This window comes from Enhydra lutris, unplaced genomic scaffold (genome assembly GCF_002288905.1).
Source record: "Enhydra lutris kenyoni isolate GAN:26980312 unplaced genomic scaffold, ASM228890v2 scaffoldscaffold65, whole genome shotgun sequence".
In the NCBI taxonomy this organism is placed as follows: Eukaryota; Metazoa; Chordata; class Mammalia; order Carnivora; family Mustelidae; genus Enhydra; species Enhydra lutris.
The window spans coordinates 7,298,737-7,314,205 of NW_019154149.1; positions in this window are offsets into that span (position 1 = coordinate 7,298,737).

A 15,469-nucleotide genomic window follows, 5' to 3' on the forward strand; every position below is an offset into this window, starting at 1 on the left:
GTTTTATTGGAATATAGACATACTCATTGATTTATGTATCATCTATGGCTGTTCTTGTGTAACAACAGTGGTTTTATTGGAATATAGACATACTCATTGATTTATGTATCATCTATGGCTGTTCTTGTGTAACAACAGTGGAGTTGAGTCAGACACTGTATGGCCAACAAAGCTAAAAATACTATCTGGCCATTTTTTACAGAAGAACTATCCTAGCCCCTCGTCTAAGAGCACTGGCAGAATGTGATACTTTTAGTGGCTTATGACTAAGAAAGGGTACTTAGAGCTACACCACTAAGGCCATCCTCTAAAGAGACCCTTCCTCATACTTACATGAGGACAGTCAATAATATCAGGAAATACGTGTGTGTGTGTGTGTGTGTGTGTGTGTGTGTGTGTGTAAAATCTCAAACAATGGTTAACTTAAAATCAAAGCAAATAGATTCTACCTTTATTGGTCTACTATAGAACTTTCGATACCAAATTTCACTGATTTTGGTTTGTCCAATATTAAGAGTACTAGGCTTGTGAACCACTGACCTCATTCAAAACAGGCAAATAGTTGTGATGTTTACCAGGGAAACAAATATCATTGAAGTCTATTTCCCAACTGCCCCAGAGCTGCTTCTTTGAAAATACCAGACTTTATTGGATTGCAGGATGCAGACCTGAAAAATCAATATTAAGTTGTATTTAGATACCCTTCAATAGTATCCCAAATTTGGTAAAAACCAGTATGCGCCTGGTTTTCGGAAATTACCAAGACCTGAACAGACATGGTCACTGACTATGATCAAAAGATTTATATTCCTTGCATACACTCTGGACTTAAGTAATAAGGGATAATAGAAACCAATGTGGAATTACAACCGACCTCAGGAGCCTCATAAACCTTGCTGGAATTACTTGTTCAGTGATTGCTTTCTCCACTAGAAGGCTCACTTGCCATTGGATCCTAAGCACCTAGCCTGGTCCCTGGCATACAGCACATGCCTAATAAATATCTGTTCATGGAATGAGTTATTAAATAAATACAGAACTCAGAACTTCTGATAAAGATTTTATATATTCCCATTAAGTTAGACTGGTAGATTGATAGTGAAGCCAGTATGAAGAAGGGAATGCATTTTCTTTTTTTAAAATTTAGTTTTATTTTATTTTAGAGAGAGAGGGTGAGCAGAGAGAGTGGAGGGAGGAGCCCAGGTAGAGAATCTTCAAGCAGACTCCCCGCTGAAGGCGGAGCCCCAGGTGGGGCTCTATCATGAGATCATGACCTGAGCCTAAACCAAGAGGTAGTTGCTCAACTGACTGGGCAGCCCAGATGCCCCAGAGAATGCATTTTTAATATTGTTTAATTACTATTGTGTTGAATAATTCACAGCACAGAAGTATACCCAGAGCGACCACACCATTCCATGGACAAGAATGACTTCCAATTTTTACACAGATTGTTTATGTCTAAATGTTACTTCTGAAATACATGAGTAATTTATTCTTTTACGGTTAAACTCATCCTATACCCATCCTTCCATACCGTCTCTCCAAAAACTAGTGAACTGTTTAGTCAACTGTTGTTCACAGCGGGAGCAAAGGGAACCATCCCCTCAGTCCCACCCAAATGCTCACATGCTCAGATGAGCGAGGTCAGATATCTGAGATTTCCCTAACTTGAAATGGGGGCAACTAGGTTCTAGCAAGCGACCTAGGTGGCAAATGGTAAAAAGAAGAGATACCAGTGGGTAGTACTCTCCAAGGAGGCTCTGGCAGGATGGATTCGACATGGCAAGGTTGCAGGGCACAAAACCAGGATGACAGTTCCTACAATGAGATAAATGAAGACACCCACGCGGGAGGGAACCACAATGGCTCCTGCCCAGGGTGACTGCAGCCTGCCCACCGGACAGGGGGAGCGCCTGACTAATTGTTTCGCTGCCTGTCTCTATACAGCACCGTTTGTTTATTGAAGGTCCCCTTCTTTGTCCTGAACAAATTGACCCATTTGCTTCACTTTGTGCATTTAATTTTCATCTGTACGTTTGCAAAATACCCCATCGGTGTTCATTATGGTAAATTAATATTAGTGTTTCTGTAAGACAACCATCAGCCCTCATTTTCCCTAACTCTCACCCACCTCTCCCTCCATCCTTGACTAATAGATATCATTTCAACAGTTTGACTAACTGCCGTGTTATAAAAAAAAGGCAGTAATTTATACTGATGTAATGGCCGTGATAAAAATCATTTGTGTGCTGATTTTATAAATTAGGGTGGAAATGTGAGTGCCTCTGAAAAATGAAGTGCTACCACATGGATTCCACTGTTGCTAATGCTTCATACCTTTCTGCTTCATTAAACCAATTTCACGGGGAGATGAGTTAGAGGAAGAAGCTGTGCTGCTTATGAGACGCAACAATGGTTTATTGAAAGAAATGGGGCTAAGATTAAATTAAGTGCTACTCGAGAAATATGGAAATACAAAAATACTTGGGCTTCTAGATGAGTAATTCAAAAATACGATAAGTTAGCTCTTTCATACTCCAAAAACTGGCTCATCATAATTGCACAGAACTGAATTCACAGCTTACTAATTAATATTGAAGAGCTTCTTGAAACTACCCTTAGGAGTGGGAGGACCCAAGAATGAATTGATCCCATTTCCATTTTGAAATCATGTGAACTCAGAGTTTTCTTTTGGATCTATTTTGGGAGAGCTGGATCTTTAAAATGCTTCTGCGGTGGTTTACTCCTTCTGGGGAAGTAAAGGCTAATCTTAGATACAAGAGGGAGGAGGTAGCAAGATGAAAGCACATGGCAGAAAATGGTCAGGCCATTCACTGGCAATTGCCAATTACCAAACCTCACTGGTTGATCTGTTCCTTTGTCTCCTGATTTCAGGTGAGCACATCACCAAGTCACTACAGATTTATGCTGGTCAGCATCTTGCTGCCCCTTTTTGGAGAATGCCCAAGAGTGGAGGTGGAGACACTGAAGAAGATAGCGTTGGTTGGCATGCCCTTAGCAGCAGGTACCAAGAAACTGGGATGGAGCCATTTCCACTGTTAATCCAAATTGCCTACTATTTCCCCCATTCTGATGAGCTTGAAGTTTTCACTTTCTAGCAACTAAACCCTATTTGTTCCCTGAGTTGTGAAGGATATCACACAAAGGGATTCATTCATTAAATAAGAGGCTTATGAATACTTAGTGTTTTTTTTTAAATGCAGAATTTCAAAGTGCAGCTGAGGGACTGCCATTTTCCTCCCCCCTCACAATGAGATCTCTGTGTGCAAGTGACCCAAGTCCTGGGGTTGAGTCCAGCTCTCAGATTAGCACAGAAAACACGTACAGACATGACTTTCAACCCACCCCCTCCCACCGATGATAAAAGGAGCTCCAAAAAGGGTGCCTCCAGGATGGGAGGAAAAGATTTCAAGATTACAATCCTGAGGACCATGTATCAAGAGTCAGAGCCATTGCCTCACTCGAATGCGGAAGTCACCGATGTGGGGTCTGCTGCTATCATCCTACTTTGGGGCTCAACAGACTTGGTTCGAACAGTTAACATAGCATGTTCACAGTTATAGTAAACACTGTTCATCACACTTTTGCAGAGGGACTTCCAGCACTTCCCTTCCAGGGCCCATTCTGCTACTAGCTGATGTTCAAAATCATTAGGAAGGGAAGGCTTACAGCCCAAACGCCCCTCAGCCTGACTGTGGTCTGCAAAGCCAGTGTAATGGTTTTGAGCATTACAAAGGGCATGGGTTGAACTCACGAGTAAAGAATGAACTTGAGGAAAACTGGGTTTTAGAGAAGTGTCCATATTTGGGTTAGATACTTCCAGAACAGGGCATGGTTAAGAACTTGGTCTTCAGATAACTGATGATTTTAAGCCTCACCTTGCTGGTCCATAAAGTGAGATCTCCAAAGTTTATACTAGCCAGACATTTCTATTGTCTATATTGTCTTTTTTGTAGAAAATGACTAGAGGAGGCCCCCAAAAGCCTGATATTAAAAGTTAAAAAGGAGTTATTCCTTGTCTATGGCTCATAAAAATTATGTCAAAGTCTCACGTGTTTTATGTAAATGGCACAAAACAGGTTTGAATGCTCAGAATCACAAAGTCTTTATTTAGTTTTTTTTTTAAGATTTTATTTATTTACTTGACAGACAGAGATCACAAGTAGAGAGGCAGGCAGAGAGAGAGAAGGAAGCAGGCTCCCAGCTGAGCAGAGAGCCTGATGCAGGGCTCGATCCCAGGACCCTGAGATCATGATCTGAGCCGAAGGCAGAGGCTTAACCCACTGAGCCACCCAGGTGCCCCAGAATCACAAAGTTTTAAGGACCAAAAGCATGCATGTCTTTTTGGCTGGGGGGAAAAGAGTCTTAAAAGATAAAGATGGCTGCATTCATGTTTTTCCCTTGTCTGTTTCCCCCCCAACCCAACAATCTAGGATTCTCCAGTCCCAGACTCAGGTTCCTTCTGGCTCCAGAAACACTGAAAGTTCAAGTACACTGCTGGCTTGCGCAGCAGCAGTCTGCCTCATCTCCACTATGGCTAGAGCTCTGGAGAGGATGAGCAGTGCCGGGAAAACTCAGGAGACATGCTCTCCTGGGCAGACTCATAGACTAGACTCATGTCTTTCACATACTGAAATTGGGGAAAACTGCAAGCCCCTTAAGAGATTTGCCTAAAAGTCATACCGAGCCCTGGAGAGCAGATGACTGGAAACTAGGTCCCACAATTCCTAGACTTCATCCAGGATACGGTGTGGCCCTAAAAGTGGCTTGATGAAGTGGCTAAGAACCACTAATTGGTAGAAACTGACCGGGCTTGGGGGGTCCACCCATATCATGGAAACATTATTGTTGTTCCCAGCTCCTTCTGTCCATCTTCTACTGAGCATTACTCCTTCAAGTTGATTTTACCTCTGAGCTTATACTTCAAACTAAACTTTCTGTTTAGTTTTTTACCGCTTCTGTTCCTTTCTTCCCCAAACTTCAGTGCTACTCTCTTTGTCATTGCAGGGGATGTGGGTGCATGTGTGTCTGAGAGAGAGAGAAAGCGTGGCAGCAAAAAAGTAATGAAGGCATTTTATAAGTTTCCTATACTTTATGTATATTACTCATTTAGTATGGCACATATATCTGTATTTCCTGTGATTACTACGGAGGACATTAAGTCAATATCAGCACCATGTACACTCATATGATGACCATCTTGAAAAAATGGAAATTGCCAAGGAATTTTAAGAAGCCTGCCTTCAGAGGCACATTTAGCATCTCAGTCCTAAATGAGTGGTTCTCAAACTTGAACAAGCATTAGAATCACCTGGATGCCTTGTTAAAAAGCAGATTGCTAGAATGTCCACAATAGGCAAACTATGAAAATAACCCAGATGAAAAAAAAAAAAAAAAGAACCCAGATGTCCATCAACAGGTGAATGGATAAAGAAGATGTGGCATATATATATACACAATGGAATACTATGCAGCCATCAAAAGAAATGAAATCTTGTCATTTGTAACAATGTGGATGGAACTAGAGGGTATTATGCTGAGCGAAATAAGTCAATCAGAGAAAACCAATTATTATATGATCTCCCTGCTATGAGGAATATGAGAGGCAGGGGGAGTGGTGTCAAGAGGGGAAGGGAGGGGAAAAAATAAAACAAGATGGGACCGGGGAGGGAGACAAACCATAAGAGACTCTTAATCTCATGAAACAAACTGAGGGTTTCTGGGGGTGAAGTGGGGAGGGATTGAGTGGCTGGGTGATGGACATTGGGGAGGCTTTGTGCTATGGTGAGTGCTGTGAACTGTGTAAGACTAATGAATCACAAAACTCTACCACTGAAGCAAATAATACATTATATGTCAATTTTTTAAAAAGGCAGATTGCTGGGCCCCACTTCCAGAGATTCTGGATGCCTAGGTCTGGGTGAGCTCTCAGATTTTGCATTTCTGACAAGCTCCCAAGTTATGTTGATACTGCTGGTCTGGGAACACAGAATCAATAAGCCCCAGTGCTTTAGCCAGTTGCATTCAAATGCTTTGAACATTCGAATCACCTGCGGCTCTTTTGAAAAACCCAAAGCCCATTCTCCACTTTATATTAATTAAGTAAAAACCTCGGGGGTGGGGGGGTAGGACCATGTATCAGTATTTTTCCAGCTTCCCAGCTGATCCAAACGTGCAGCCATGTTTGAGAACCAGTGCTGTAGAAAGCAAAGGTGGCTTTTTACATTTTCGTTTTGGTTTTGTTTTAGCAAGAAGAGAATATATAATTACCTTGCGTAGAATGTTGATTTTCTTCACGTGCTTTCACATCCAAGTAATATCAGCAGATGACTTGCCAGAGTTCCAAATATTTGTGCTTGGTGTTGGGTTGAAGATGTGGGTGACAGGGAAAATTTAAAGTATAGTCAGTCCAAGAGGGACCAGAAATTTGACACTTCAAAGTCAGGCCTTGGAGCTTCCAGAAATCTCCAATCATAGGACATCCAAGAGAGGGCCTTGGAATTAGCTCTTCTGATAACTGCTTAAGAGTTTGATTTCTTTTAAGCCAACGAAGGTTCCTTGGGCCCATCCACTTGGCTCCACCTCCCCAGTTCATTTCTTGGAGCTATAGAAATGTTTTTGTTCTTCCCTAGGTGCTTTCATTGCCAGTACTGGCATTAGAACGGTGCTCCCCCAAATGGTCTGCATGCAAGTATCACGGAAGGCGGAGCTTCAACGATCCCAAAGCCCATTTCCGGCCCACCCACCCTGCAGTAATTGGGGTTTCATTAGTCTTGGAGGGCGTAGGCTCTGGAATTTTTAAAAAGATCTCTCGGCGATGACAATGAGGGGATAATTTGGCAACTACAGGGGTAGAGCAATGAATCCTCTGATTGCTCCATTATGATGGGGTTTCTGCTTGCCTTGTCCATCCAATTTGGGCTCCAAATTCTTCACCTGCTCTAGGCACCTCTAGACACCATCTGCAACACCAAGGAAGACATTCTTTCACTTGGGGTTTGAGGTAATGATGGAGGAGTTAGGACTTAGGTGGTAATGATGGAACTTTTACTGTGGAATGAGAAAGGCAGTTCAATCAGTAATGGACACAACTATCTAGCTCCTTACTATTTAATGTATGGTCTGCAGCCAACATCGTTAGCATCACCTGGGAACATTTTTTTTTAAGATTTTATTTATTTATTTGACAGATCACAAGTAGGCAGAGAGGCAGGTAGAGAGAGGAAGGGAAGCAGGCTCCCTGCTGAGCAGAGAGCCCGATGCGGGGCTCGATCCGAGGACCCTGGGATCATGACCTGAGCCAAAGACAGAGGCTTTAACCTACTAATCCACCCAGGCGCCCCACCTGGGAACATTTTAGAACGGCACATGCTTGAGGCTCATCCCATATCAGCTGACTTCTCAGGTGATTTGTATGCACATTAAAGGCTGAGAATGACTTTAAAAAAAACTTTTTTATCTTTTAAAGCAGTGTCTAGGTGGCTCAGTCAGTTAAGTGTCCAACTCAGGTCTTGATTTCAGTTCAGGTCTTGATCTCAGGGTCATGAATTCAAGCCCCACATTGGGGCCTACTTAAAAAAAAAAAAGAAAACGAAAAGTTTGAGAATTAGTAGTCTCCTTACTCAGGTCCTATCTGTGGACCTATTTGGCAAATAAAAATAGAGGATGATCATTTAATATGTAGTATATGTACTTCCCATGAAGTGTGGCCATCCTGTATTTTATTTGGCAAACTTCTAGCCCCCTGCACTCAATGACTGATAGTACCAAGAAACCTATCATGGTCTTCCTCTTGGTCTGATACAGACTGGGTCCAGAGACCCAACCCCAACACAGGCCCTTGAGGTCTAGTTGTCCTGCCAGGCTAACTCAAGCCTCATAAATGCGAACTGGTCAACCCTTACATCATCTCTAAATACCTCCTATCTTTGGAGCTATGCAATTCCTTATCGAAATGTGGCTAAAGAAATTGCATCTCTCCCAGTTTTGCCCAAGTCTTCTTCCGTCACCTGGATTCTGAGTCATTCATTGAGCTTCTTCTGTGCTCTTTACAATGTGTTGCTTGGTCCAGACCAATTTTGCAGTGTAAAGGTCACTTCACTGGAGTGGGCGGTGGCTTTTACACCAATGGCAGAGACTTGACAGTCCCTATGCCCTCAGTTGTTCCACGGTAACACTCCAAGCACAGAATCCTCTTAGTTCTACAAAGCCAGTGATCCCAGTCTCTAACAGGCAAATGTACAGACCTGCTCAAACTGGAAACTTAAGGAGGATTGTTTCATCTGTAAAACGCCTGAAGCTTCCTATCCAGGTATACACACTGCCTTGTGGACATGCTTCCCACTAAGCTCAGTTCAGGTGGGAAGTAACATACAGGCTGTTCAAGACTGGGGATAAGAAAATAAATTCTCTTCAAGTTGGCTACACCCGACAAAGCTACTTCAGTATGCAGAAGTCAGTGACTGTGTGCTATTTCCTATATCATATGGTCAGTCCTTCCTGTTTCATTTATTCATTCACTCAGCTAGTCAATTCTAATTTCAAATACTCTTTGGGAGGAAATCTTAAGTCTCCCTCCCCCAAATGCACCTTCCCATAGTTTACACACAGCCTCAGAGAAGCCTACCCATGAGGTCCGTGGCCTCAAGGCTGAAAACATTTGATCTGCATGATGGACAATTGTCTTGGCTCTTAGAGAAACATTTGCATCATCTCCATTATCATAATAATAACCCCATATATTTGCATAGTGCTTTTTGGCAAAAATACTTTCAGATCCCTTATCTCATTGCTACACATCTTTGGGGGTAGGTATTTTGCTCCCTGTTGTACAGATACAACCCATCTTAAGACACTTAGACATTAAGCTCTACGTTATTATAATCAAACTAATTCTCTGATATTGTGTGGCCACCCAAAATCCATATAATCTGAATTAAGATCTTAAAAATTAAATATCAAATTGATGCAGGTATCTAAACATCATCATAGAAAAAACAGGAACAAGAGGGACGTTGGATAACTGGTTGCCTGCTTGCTTTTCTAGGGCATGGTCCCATTCTACATTTTATTCCTCATGTCCTTACCAGTTTTTTCATCTGTAATTCTCTAATGGAAAGAGCTTTCAAGATGGAAGGATCAAAATTCAAATCCCATCTTTGCCAAGTGAAATCAGGCAAGTTACTTAAAGTCTCTGGTCTCAGGTTTCCCATACTTAAAATGGGGTTAATAATAGTAGCAACTTCAAAGAAAAATTATGTATGTAAAGCTCACAGTGAGGGAGTGAGCAATAGGTACTCAAGAAGTAATAAGTTCCTGTCCCCCAACAAAAATAACTGTGCATCTCTTCATGCAGCACTTTATTCCCCAAATGCCTCAAATATGGAAAAATGCTATTTCTCACAGTATTCAAACACTATGAGCTACTTAAAAGAACTGAAATTCAGGGCACCCTGGTGGCTCAGTTTGTTAAGCATCTGACTCTTGATTTTGACTCAGGTCATTATCTCAGGGTCATGAGATTGGGCCCCACATCGGGTTCTGTGCTGGGTATGAAGCCTGCTTGGGAATCTCTCCCTCCTTCTGCCTCTACCCTCCTACCCCACCACTTGCATGCTTTCTCTGTTTCTCAGAAAAAAAGGGGAAAAAGTACTGAAATCACTCAGAGTATGCACTCTGACCACAGTGGGACCAAACTAGAATTCAATAACAGAAAGATAATGGAAGATCTTCCAAACATTTAGAAATTAAGCTACGTACTTCTAAATAATCCATGCATCATAGAGGAAGTTTCAAATAAAAATTTTTAAATATAGAGAACTGAATGAAAATGAAAATACAGGGACGCCTGGGTCGCTCAGTTGGTTAGCCACTGTCTTCGGCTCGGGTCGTGATCCCAGGGTTCTGAGATCAAGTCCCACATCAGGCTCCTTGCTCGGCAGGGAGCCTGCTTCTCTCTCCGCCTCTGCCTGCTTGTGCATGCTCTCTCTCTCTCTCTCTGACAAATAAGAAAAAGAAAATGAAAATACAATCTACTAAAATATGTGGGATTCAGCTATACCGGTGTGGAAAGGCAAAAGTATAGCACTAAATGCTAATATAAGAAAAGGAAGATGCATCTCAAATCAATAATCTAAATTCCTATCCCCTAAAAAAAGAAGAGCAAAATAAACCCAAAGCAAGCAGAAAGAAGGAAGAAAATGATAAAGGTGCAAACAAATCAATAAAACTGAAAATATAAAAAGAGGAGAGAAAAATCAATGAAACAAAGCACTGGTTCTTTGAAAAAAAATCAGTAAAAGACTGAGAAAGATGAAAAGAGAGAAGACACAAACAACATCAGGCACAAAGCAGGGATATCACTATAGAGCATGTATCCATTAAAGGAAAGATAAGGGAACACCACAAACAACTGTAGGCTCGTTAATTTGACACTTAGATGAAATAGAAACAAATCCTTGAAAACCACAAATTACCAAACCTCAATGGAGTTAAAATAGGTATCCTGATTGGTCACAAGACCATTTAAGAAATTGTATTTGTAGGGGCACCTGGGTGGCTCAGTGGGTTAAGCCTCTGCCTTCAGCTCAGGTCATGATCTCAGGGTCCTGGGATCGAGCCCCAAATCAGGCTCTCTGCTCAGCAGGGAGCCTGCTTCCCCCTTCTCTGGCTGCCTACTTCTCTGCCTACTTGTGATCTCTCTGTGTCAAATAAATAAATTAAATATTTTTAAAAAATTGTATTTGTAAATAATTTTATCAAACATTTAAAGAAGTAACTCCAATCTTATACGAATTCTTTCAGAAAATAAAATAGGAAACACTTCCCAACTCATTTTCTGTAGCAAGCATTACCTTGATCCCAAAACCAGATACAGTACAAAAAAGGAAAGAGAAAAGAAAACTAAAGACCAATATCTATTAAGAACTTTGATTCAAAAATCCTCAGAAATTATTAGCAACTCAAATACAATATTGTATAAAGATATTAGCGACTTAAATACAGCAAAGTGTAAAAAGAATTATAAACAATGACCAAATGGGATTTTTAAAAATTTAATTTCTTTTTCAGTGTTCCAAAATTCATTGTTTATGCACCATACCCACTGCTCCATGCAATATGTGTCCTCTATAATACCTACCACCAGGCTCATCCCACCCTCCACCCCCCTCCCCTCCAAAACCCTCAGTTTGTTTCTCAGAGTCCACAGTCTCTCATGCTTTGTCTCCCCCTCCGAATTCCTCCCACTCACTTCTCCCCATCTCCCAATGTCTTCCGTGTTATTCCTTATACTCCACAAGTAAGTGAAACCGTATGATAATTAACTCTCTCTGCTTGACTTATTTCACTCAGCATAATCTCTCCCAGTCCTGTTCATGTTGCTACAAAAGTCGGGTATTCATCCTTTCTGAAGGAGGCATAATATTCCATTGTATATATGGACCACATCTTCTTTATCCATTCGTCTGTTGAAGGGCATCTTGGTTCTTTCCACAGTCTGGCGACTGTGGCCATTGCTACTATGAACATTGGGGTATAGATGGCCCTTCTCACTACATCTGTATCTTTGGGGTAAATACCCTGTAGTGCAATTGCAGGGTCATAGGGAAGCTCTATTTTTAATTTCTTAAGGAATCTCCACACTGTCTTCCAAAGTGGCTGCACCAACTTGCATTCCCACCAACAGTGTAAGAGGGTTCCCCTTTCTCCACATCCTCTCCAATACTTGTTGTTTACTGTCTTGCTAATTTTGGCCATTCTAACTGGTGTAAGGTGATATCTCAGTGTGGTTTTGATTTGAATCTCCCTAATGGCTAGTGATGATGAACATTTTTTCATGTGTCTGTTAGCCATTTGTATGTCTTCTTTGGGGAAGTATCCGCTTATGACTTCTACCCGTTTTTTAATGTGATGATCTGTTTCGTGTGTGTTGAGTTTGAGGAGTTCTTTATAGATCGCGGATATCAGCCCTTTGTAGTGTCATTTGCAAATATCTTCTCCCATTCCGTGGGTTGCCTCTTTGTTTTGTTGACTGTTTCTTTTGCTGTGCAGAAGCTTTTGATCTTGATGAAGTCCCAAAAGTTCATTTTCACTTTGGTTTCCTTTGCCTTTGGAGACATGCCTTGAAAGAAGTTGCTGTGGCTGATGTTGAAGAAGTTACTGCCTATGTTATCCTCTAGGATTTTGATAGATTCCTGCCTCATGTTGAGGTATTTTACCCATTTTGAGTTTATCTTTGTGTATGGTGTAAGAGAATAGTCAAGTTTCATTCTTCTACACATAGCCGTCCAATTTCCCAGCACCATTTATTGAAGGGAGTGTCTTTTTCCACTGTATATGTTTTCCTGTTTTTGTCGAAGATTAGTTGACCATAGAGTTGAGGGTCCATATCTGGGCTCTGTTCTCTGTTCCACTCGTCTATGTGTCTGTTTTTGTGCCAGTACCATGCTGTCTTGGTGATCACAGCATTGTAGTAAAGCTTGAAATAAGGCAACGTGATGCCCCCAGTTTTGTTTTTCTTTTTCAACAGTTCCTTAGCAATTCGGGGTATCTTCCGGTACTATACAAATTTTAGGATTATTCATTCTAGCTCTTTGAAAAATGCCGGTGGAATTTTGATCAGGATGGCACTGAAAGTATAGATTGCTCTAGGCAGTATAGACATTTTAACAATGTTTATTCTTCCGATCCTTGAGCATGGAATGCTCTTCCATCTTTTTGTGTCTTCTTCAGTTTCTTTCATAAGTGTTCTATAAATCCTCGAATACAGATCCTTTACCTCTTTGGTTAGGTTTATTCCCAGGTGTTTTATGGTTCTTGGTGCTACAGTAAATGGAATCAATTCTCTAATTTCCCTTTCTATGTTTTCATTGTTAGTGTATAAGAAAGCAACTGATTTCTGTACATTGATTTTGTATATCCTGCCACATTACTGAATTGCTATATGAGGTCTAGCAGTTTGAGGGTGGAGTCTTTTGGGTTTTCCATATAAAGTATCATGTCATCTGCACAGAGAGAGAGAGTTTGACTTCTTCTTTGCCAATTGGAATAACTTTTATTTCTTTTTGTTGTCTGATTGCTGTTGCTAGGACTTCTAGTACTATGTTCAGTAACAGTGGCGAGAATGAACATCCTTGTCGTGTTCCTGATCTCAAAGGGAAGGCTATCAGCTTTTCCCCATCGAGGATGATATTCGCTGTGGGTTTTTCATAGATAGATTATATGAAGTTGAGGAATGTTCCCTCTATCCCTATACTTTGAAGCGTTTTAATCAGGAACGGATGCTGTATCTTATCAAATGCTTTTTCTGCATCAATTGAGAGGACCATGCGGTTCTTCTCTCTTCTCTTATTGATTTCTTCTATCACATTGATTGATTTGTGAATGTTGAACCAAATGGGATTTATTAATCAAAGCTGGTTCACTATCCAAAAATCAAATCAAGGGAAAAAAATCAAATGATGTAATCTCCATATCAATAGTGTAAAGAAGAAAAATCAAATGATCATATTAATAGATACAAAACAAAAACAAAATTCACAACCATTGACTAAATTCAACAACCATTCATAACTTAAAAAACAAAACAAAATCTTAGCAAATTAAGAATCAAGAAGAACCACCTCAGCTTGATGAAGAGCTTCTGCAAACCTACAGCTAACATCATTCATAATGGTGAAAGGCTGAAGGCTTTTCCCCTAAAATCCAAAACAAAGCAATGATGTTGGCTTTCAGTACTCTTACTCAACATTGTACTAGAAGTTCTAGCCCTGTAACAGGCAAGAAGAAGAAGAAACAAAAGGCATATAGACTGAAAAGGAAGAAATAAAACTGTCCCTATTTGCAGATGACATGACTGTATAAATACAAAATCCCAAGAAATTGACACAAAAACTCTTGCAACTTGCAAATTAATTATTAAGGTTAAATAATTATTAATTATTAAATATCAGCTGCATTCCTTATGCTGACACTGAACATCTGAAAACCAAAATGGAAAAATAATGTAATTTACAATCACTTTAAGAAAAATCAACTAGACACATATCTGACAAAAAATGCACAGGCTTGTATGCTTGAATTATGAAACACTGATGAAAGAAATCAAAGACACCTAAATAAATATATTATGTTCATGGATTGGAAGACTCACCATAGTAAAGATATCAATTCTTTCCTAACTGATCTATAGATTTCATGCAATTCCTACCAAAATGTCAGCAAGGATTTTGGTGGACAGAGACAAGCTTATTCTAAAATTTAGATGAAAAGTCATTGGCCCTAGAGTAGCTAAAACAATCTTGAATAAAGAGAAGAAAAAAGAGGGAGGAATCACTCTACCTGATATGAAGGGTTACTCTATACCTATAGTTATCAAGACAGTGTGATATGCAAGACAGAATAGACACATAGATAAATGGGACAGAATAGAGAATTCAGGAATAGATTCACACCAAGGTGACCAACTGATGTCTCACAAAGACGCAAAGCAATTCAGTGGAGGTAATACAGTATTTTCAACAAGTGATCTGGAGCACGTGCACATATATAAGCAAAAAAGTGAATCTCGATCTAGGTCTCACACCTTATACAAAAATGGGTCACAGTATTAAATGTCAAATATGTGACTTTCAGGAGAAGAGAACACATAGGGGAAAATCTTTGGGAGCGGGGGATTTCATACTCGACACCGGAAGCACAAACCATAAAAGGAAACAAGCCGATAAATTGGACCTTATCAAAATTAAAATATTTTGCTCTGAAAATGCTATGAGCTAGTTTAAAACATCATCCCTGTGTAATAAACAAAACGTTAACATAATCAGGTGCTTCCAGGCATAGGAAATAGAGCCTGGTTCAGTTTATACGGAGTGTTGAGTCCACGGCCCAACCTTCCTTGGAGGTTAAGTGTGCAGGATATGTGCTATTGTAGTGCCCGAGTCAATTCCAGGGCATGCATTTCCTGTGGCTCTGACTTTTCTAAAGAGTAAGTCAGCTGGAAACAACATATAATGAACATGCACATAGAACGCTGGGCTTTGGAAAAGAAACACATTTGGGTGAAAGTCAAGTGAAGAACTTTATAATGGCCTCACTTTTTTGCAGTTCTGACCTTTGAGTTGGTTGCAGTTCCAAAAACATGGATAAAAACATCCCTGGGTTTTTAAAAACCCACTGATAGAAAGAAATGGCTTTGATTTTAACTGCATTTAAATCTCCCACTGCGGTCAAGGAGACCAACACTCAGTGGCAAAATTTGACACCCAAGGCTGGCCTCTTTATGATAGACAAAGTTGTTTGCAGTGAACATTCTTGGCACCAGCTCAAAAAGTTTTGAGTTTCTAGATCCTGAAAGAGAAATTCTCTTAGGAGCCTTTCAGATCACTGATGCGGTGGTATAGAAGGGGGTGCGGTGTAGAAGGGGACCGGAAGGGGAGAAGAGCGGCTG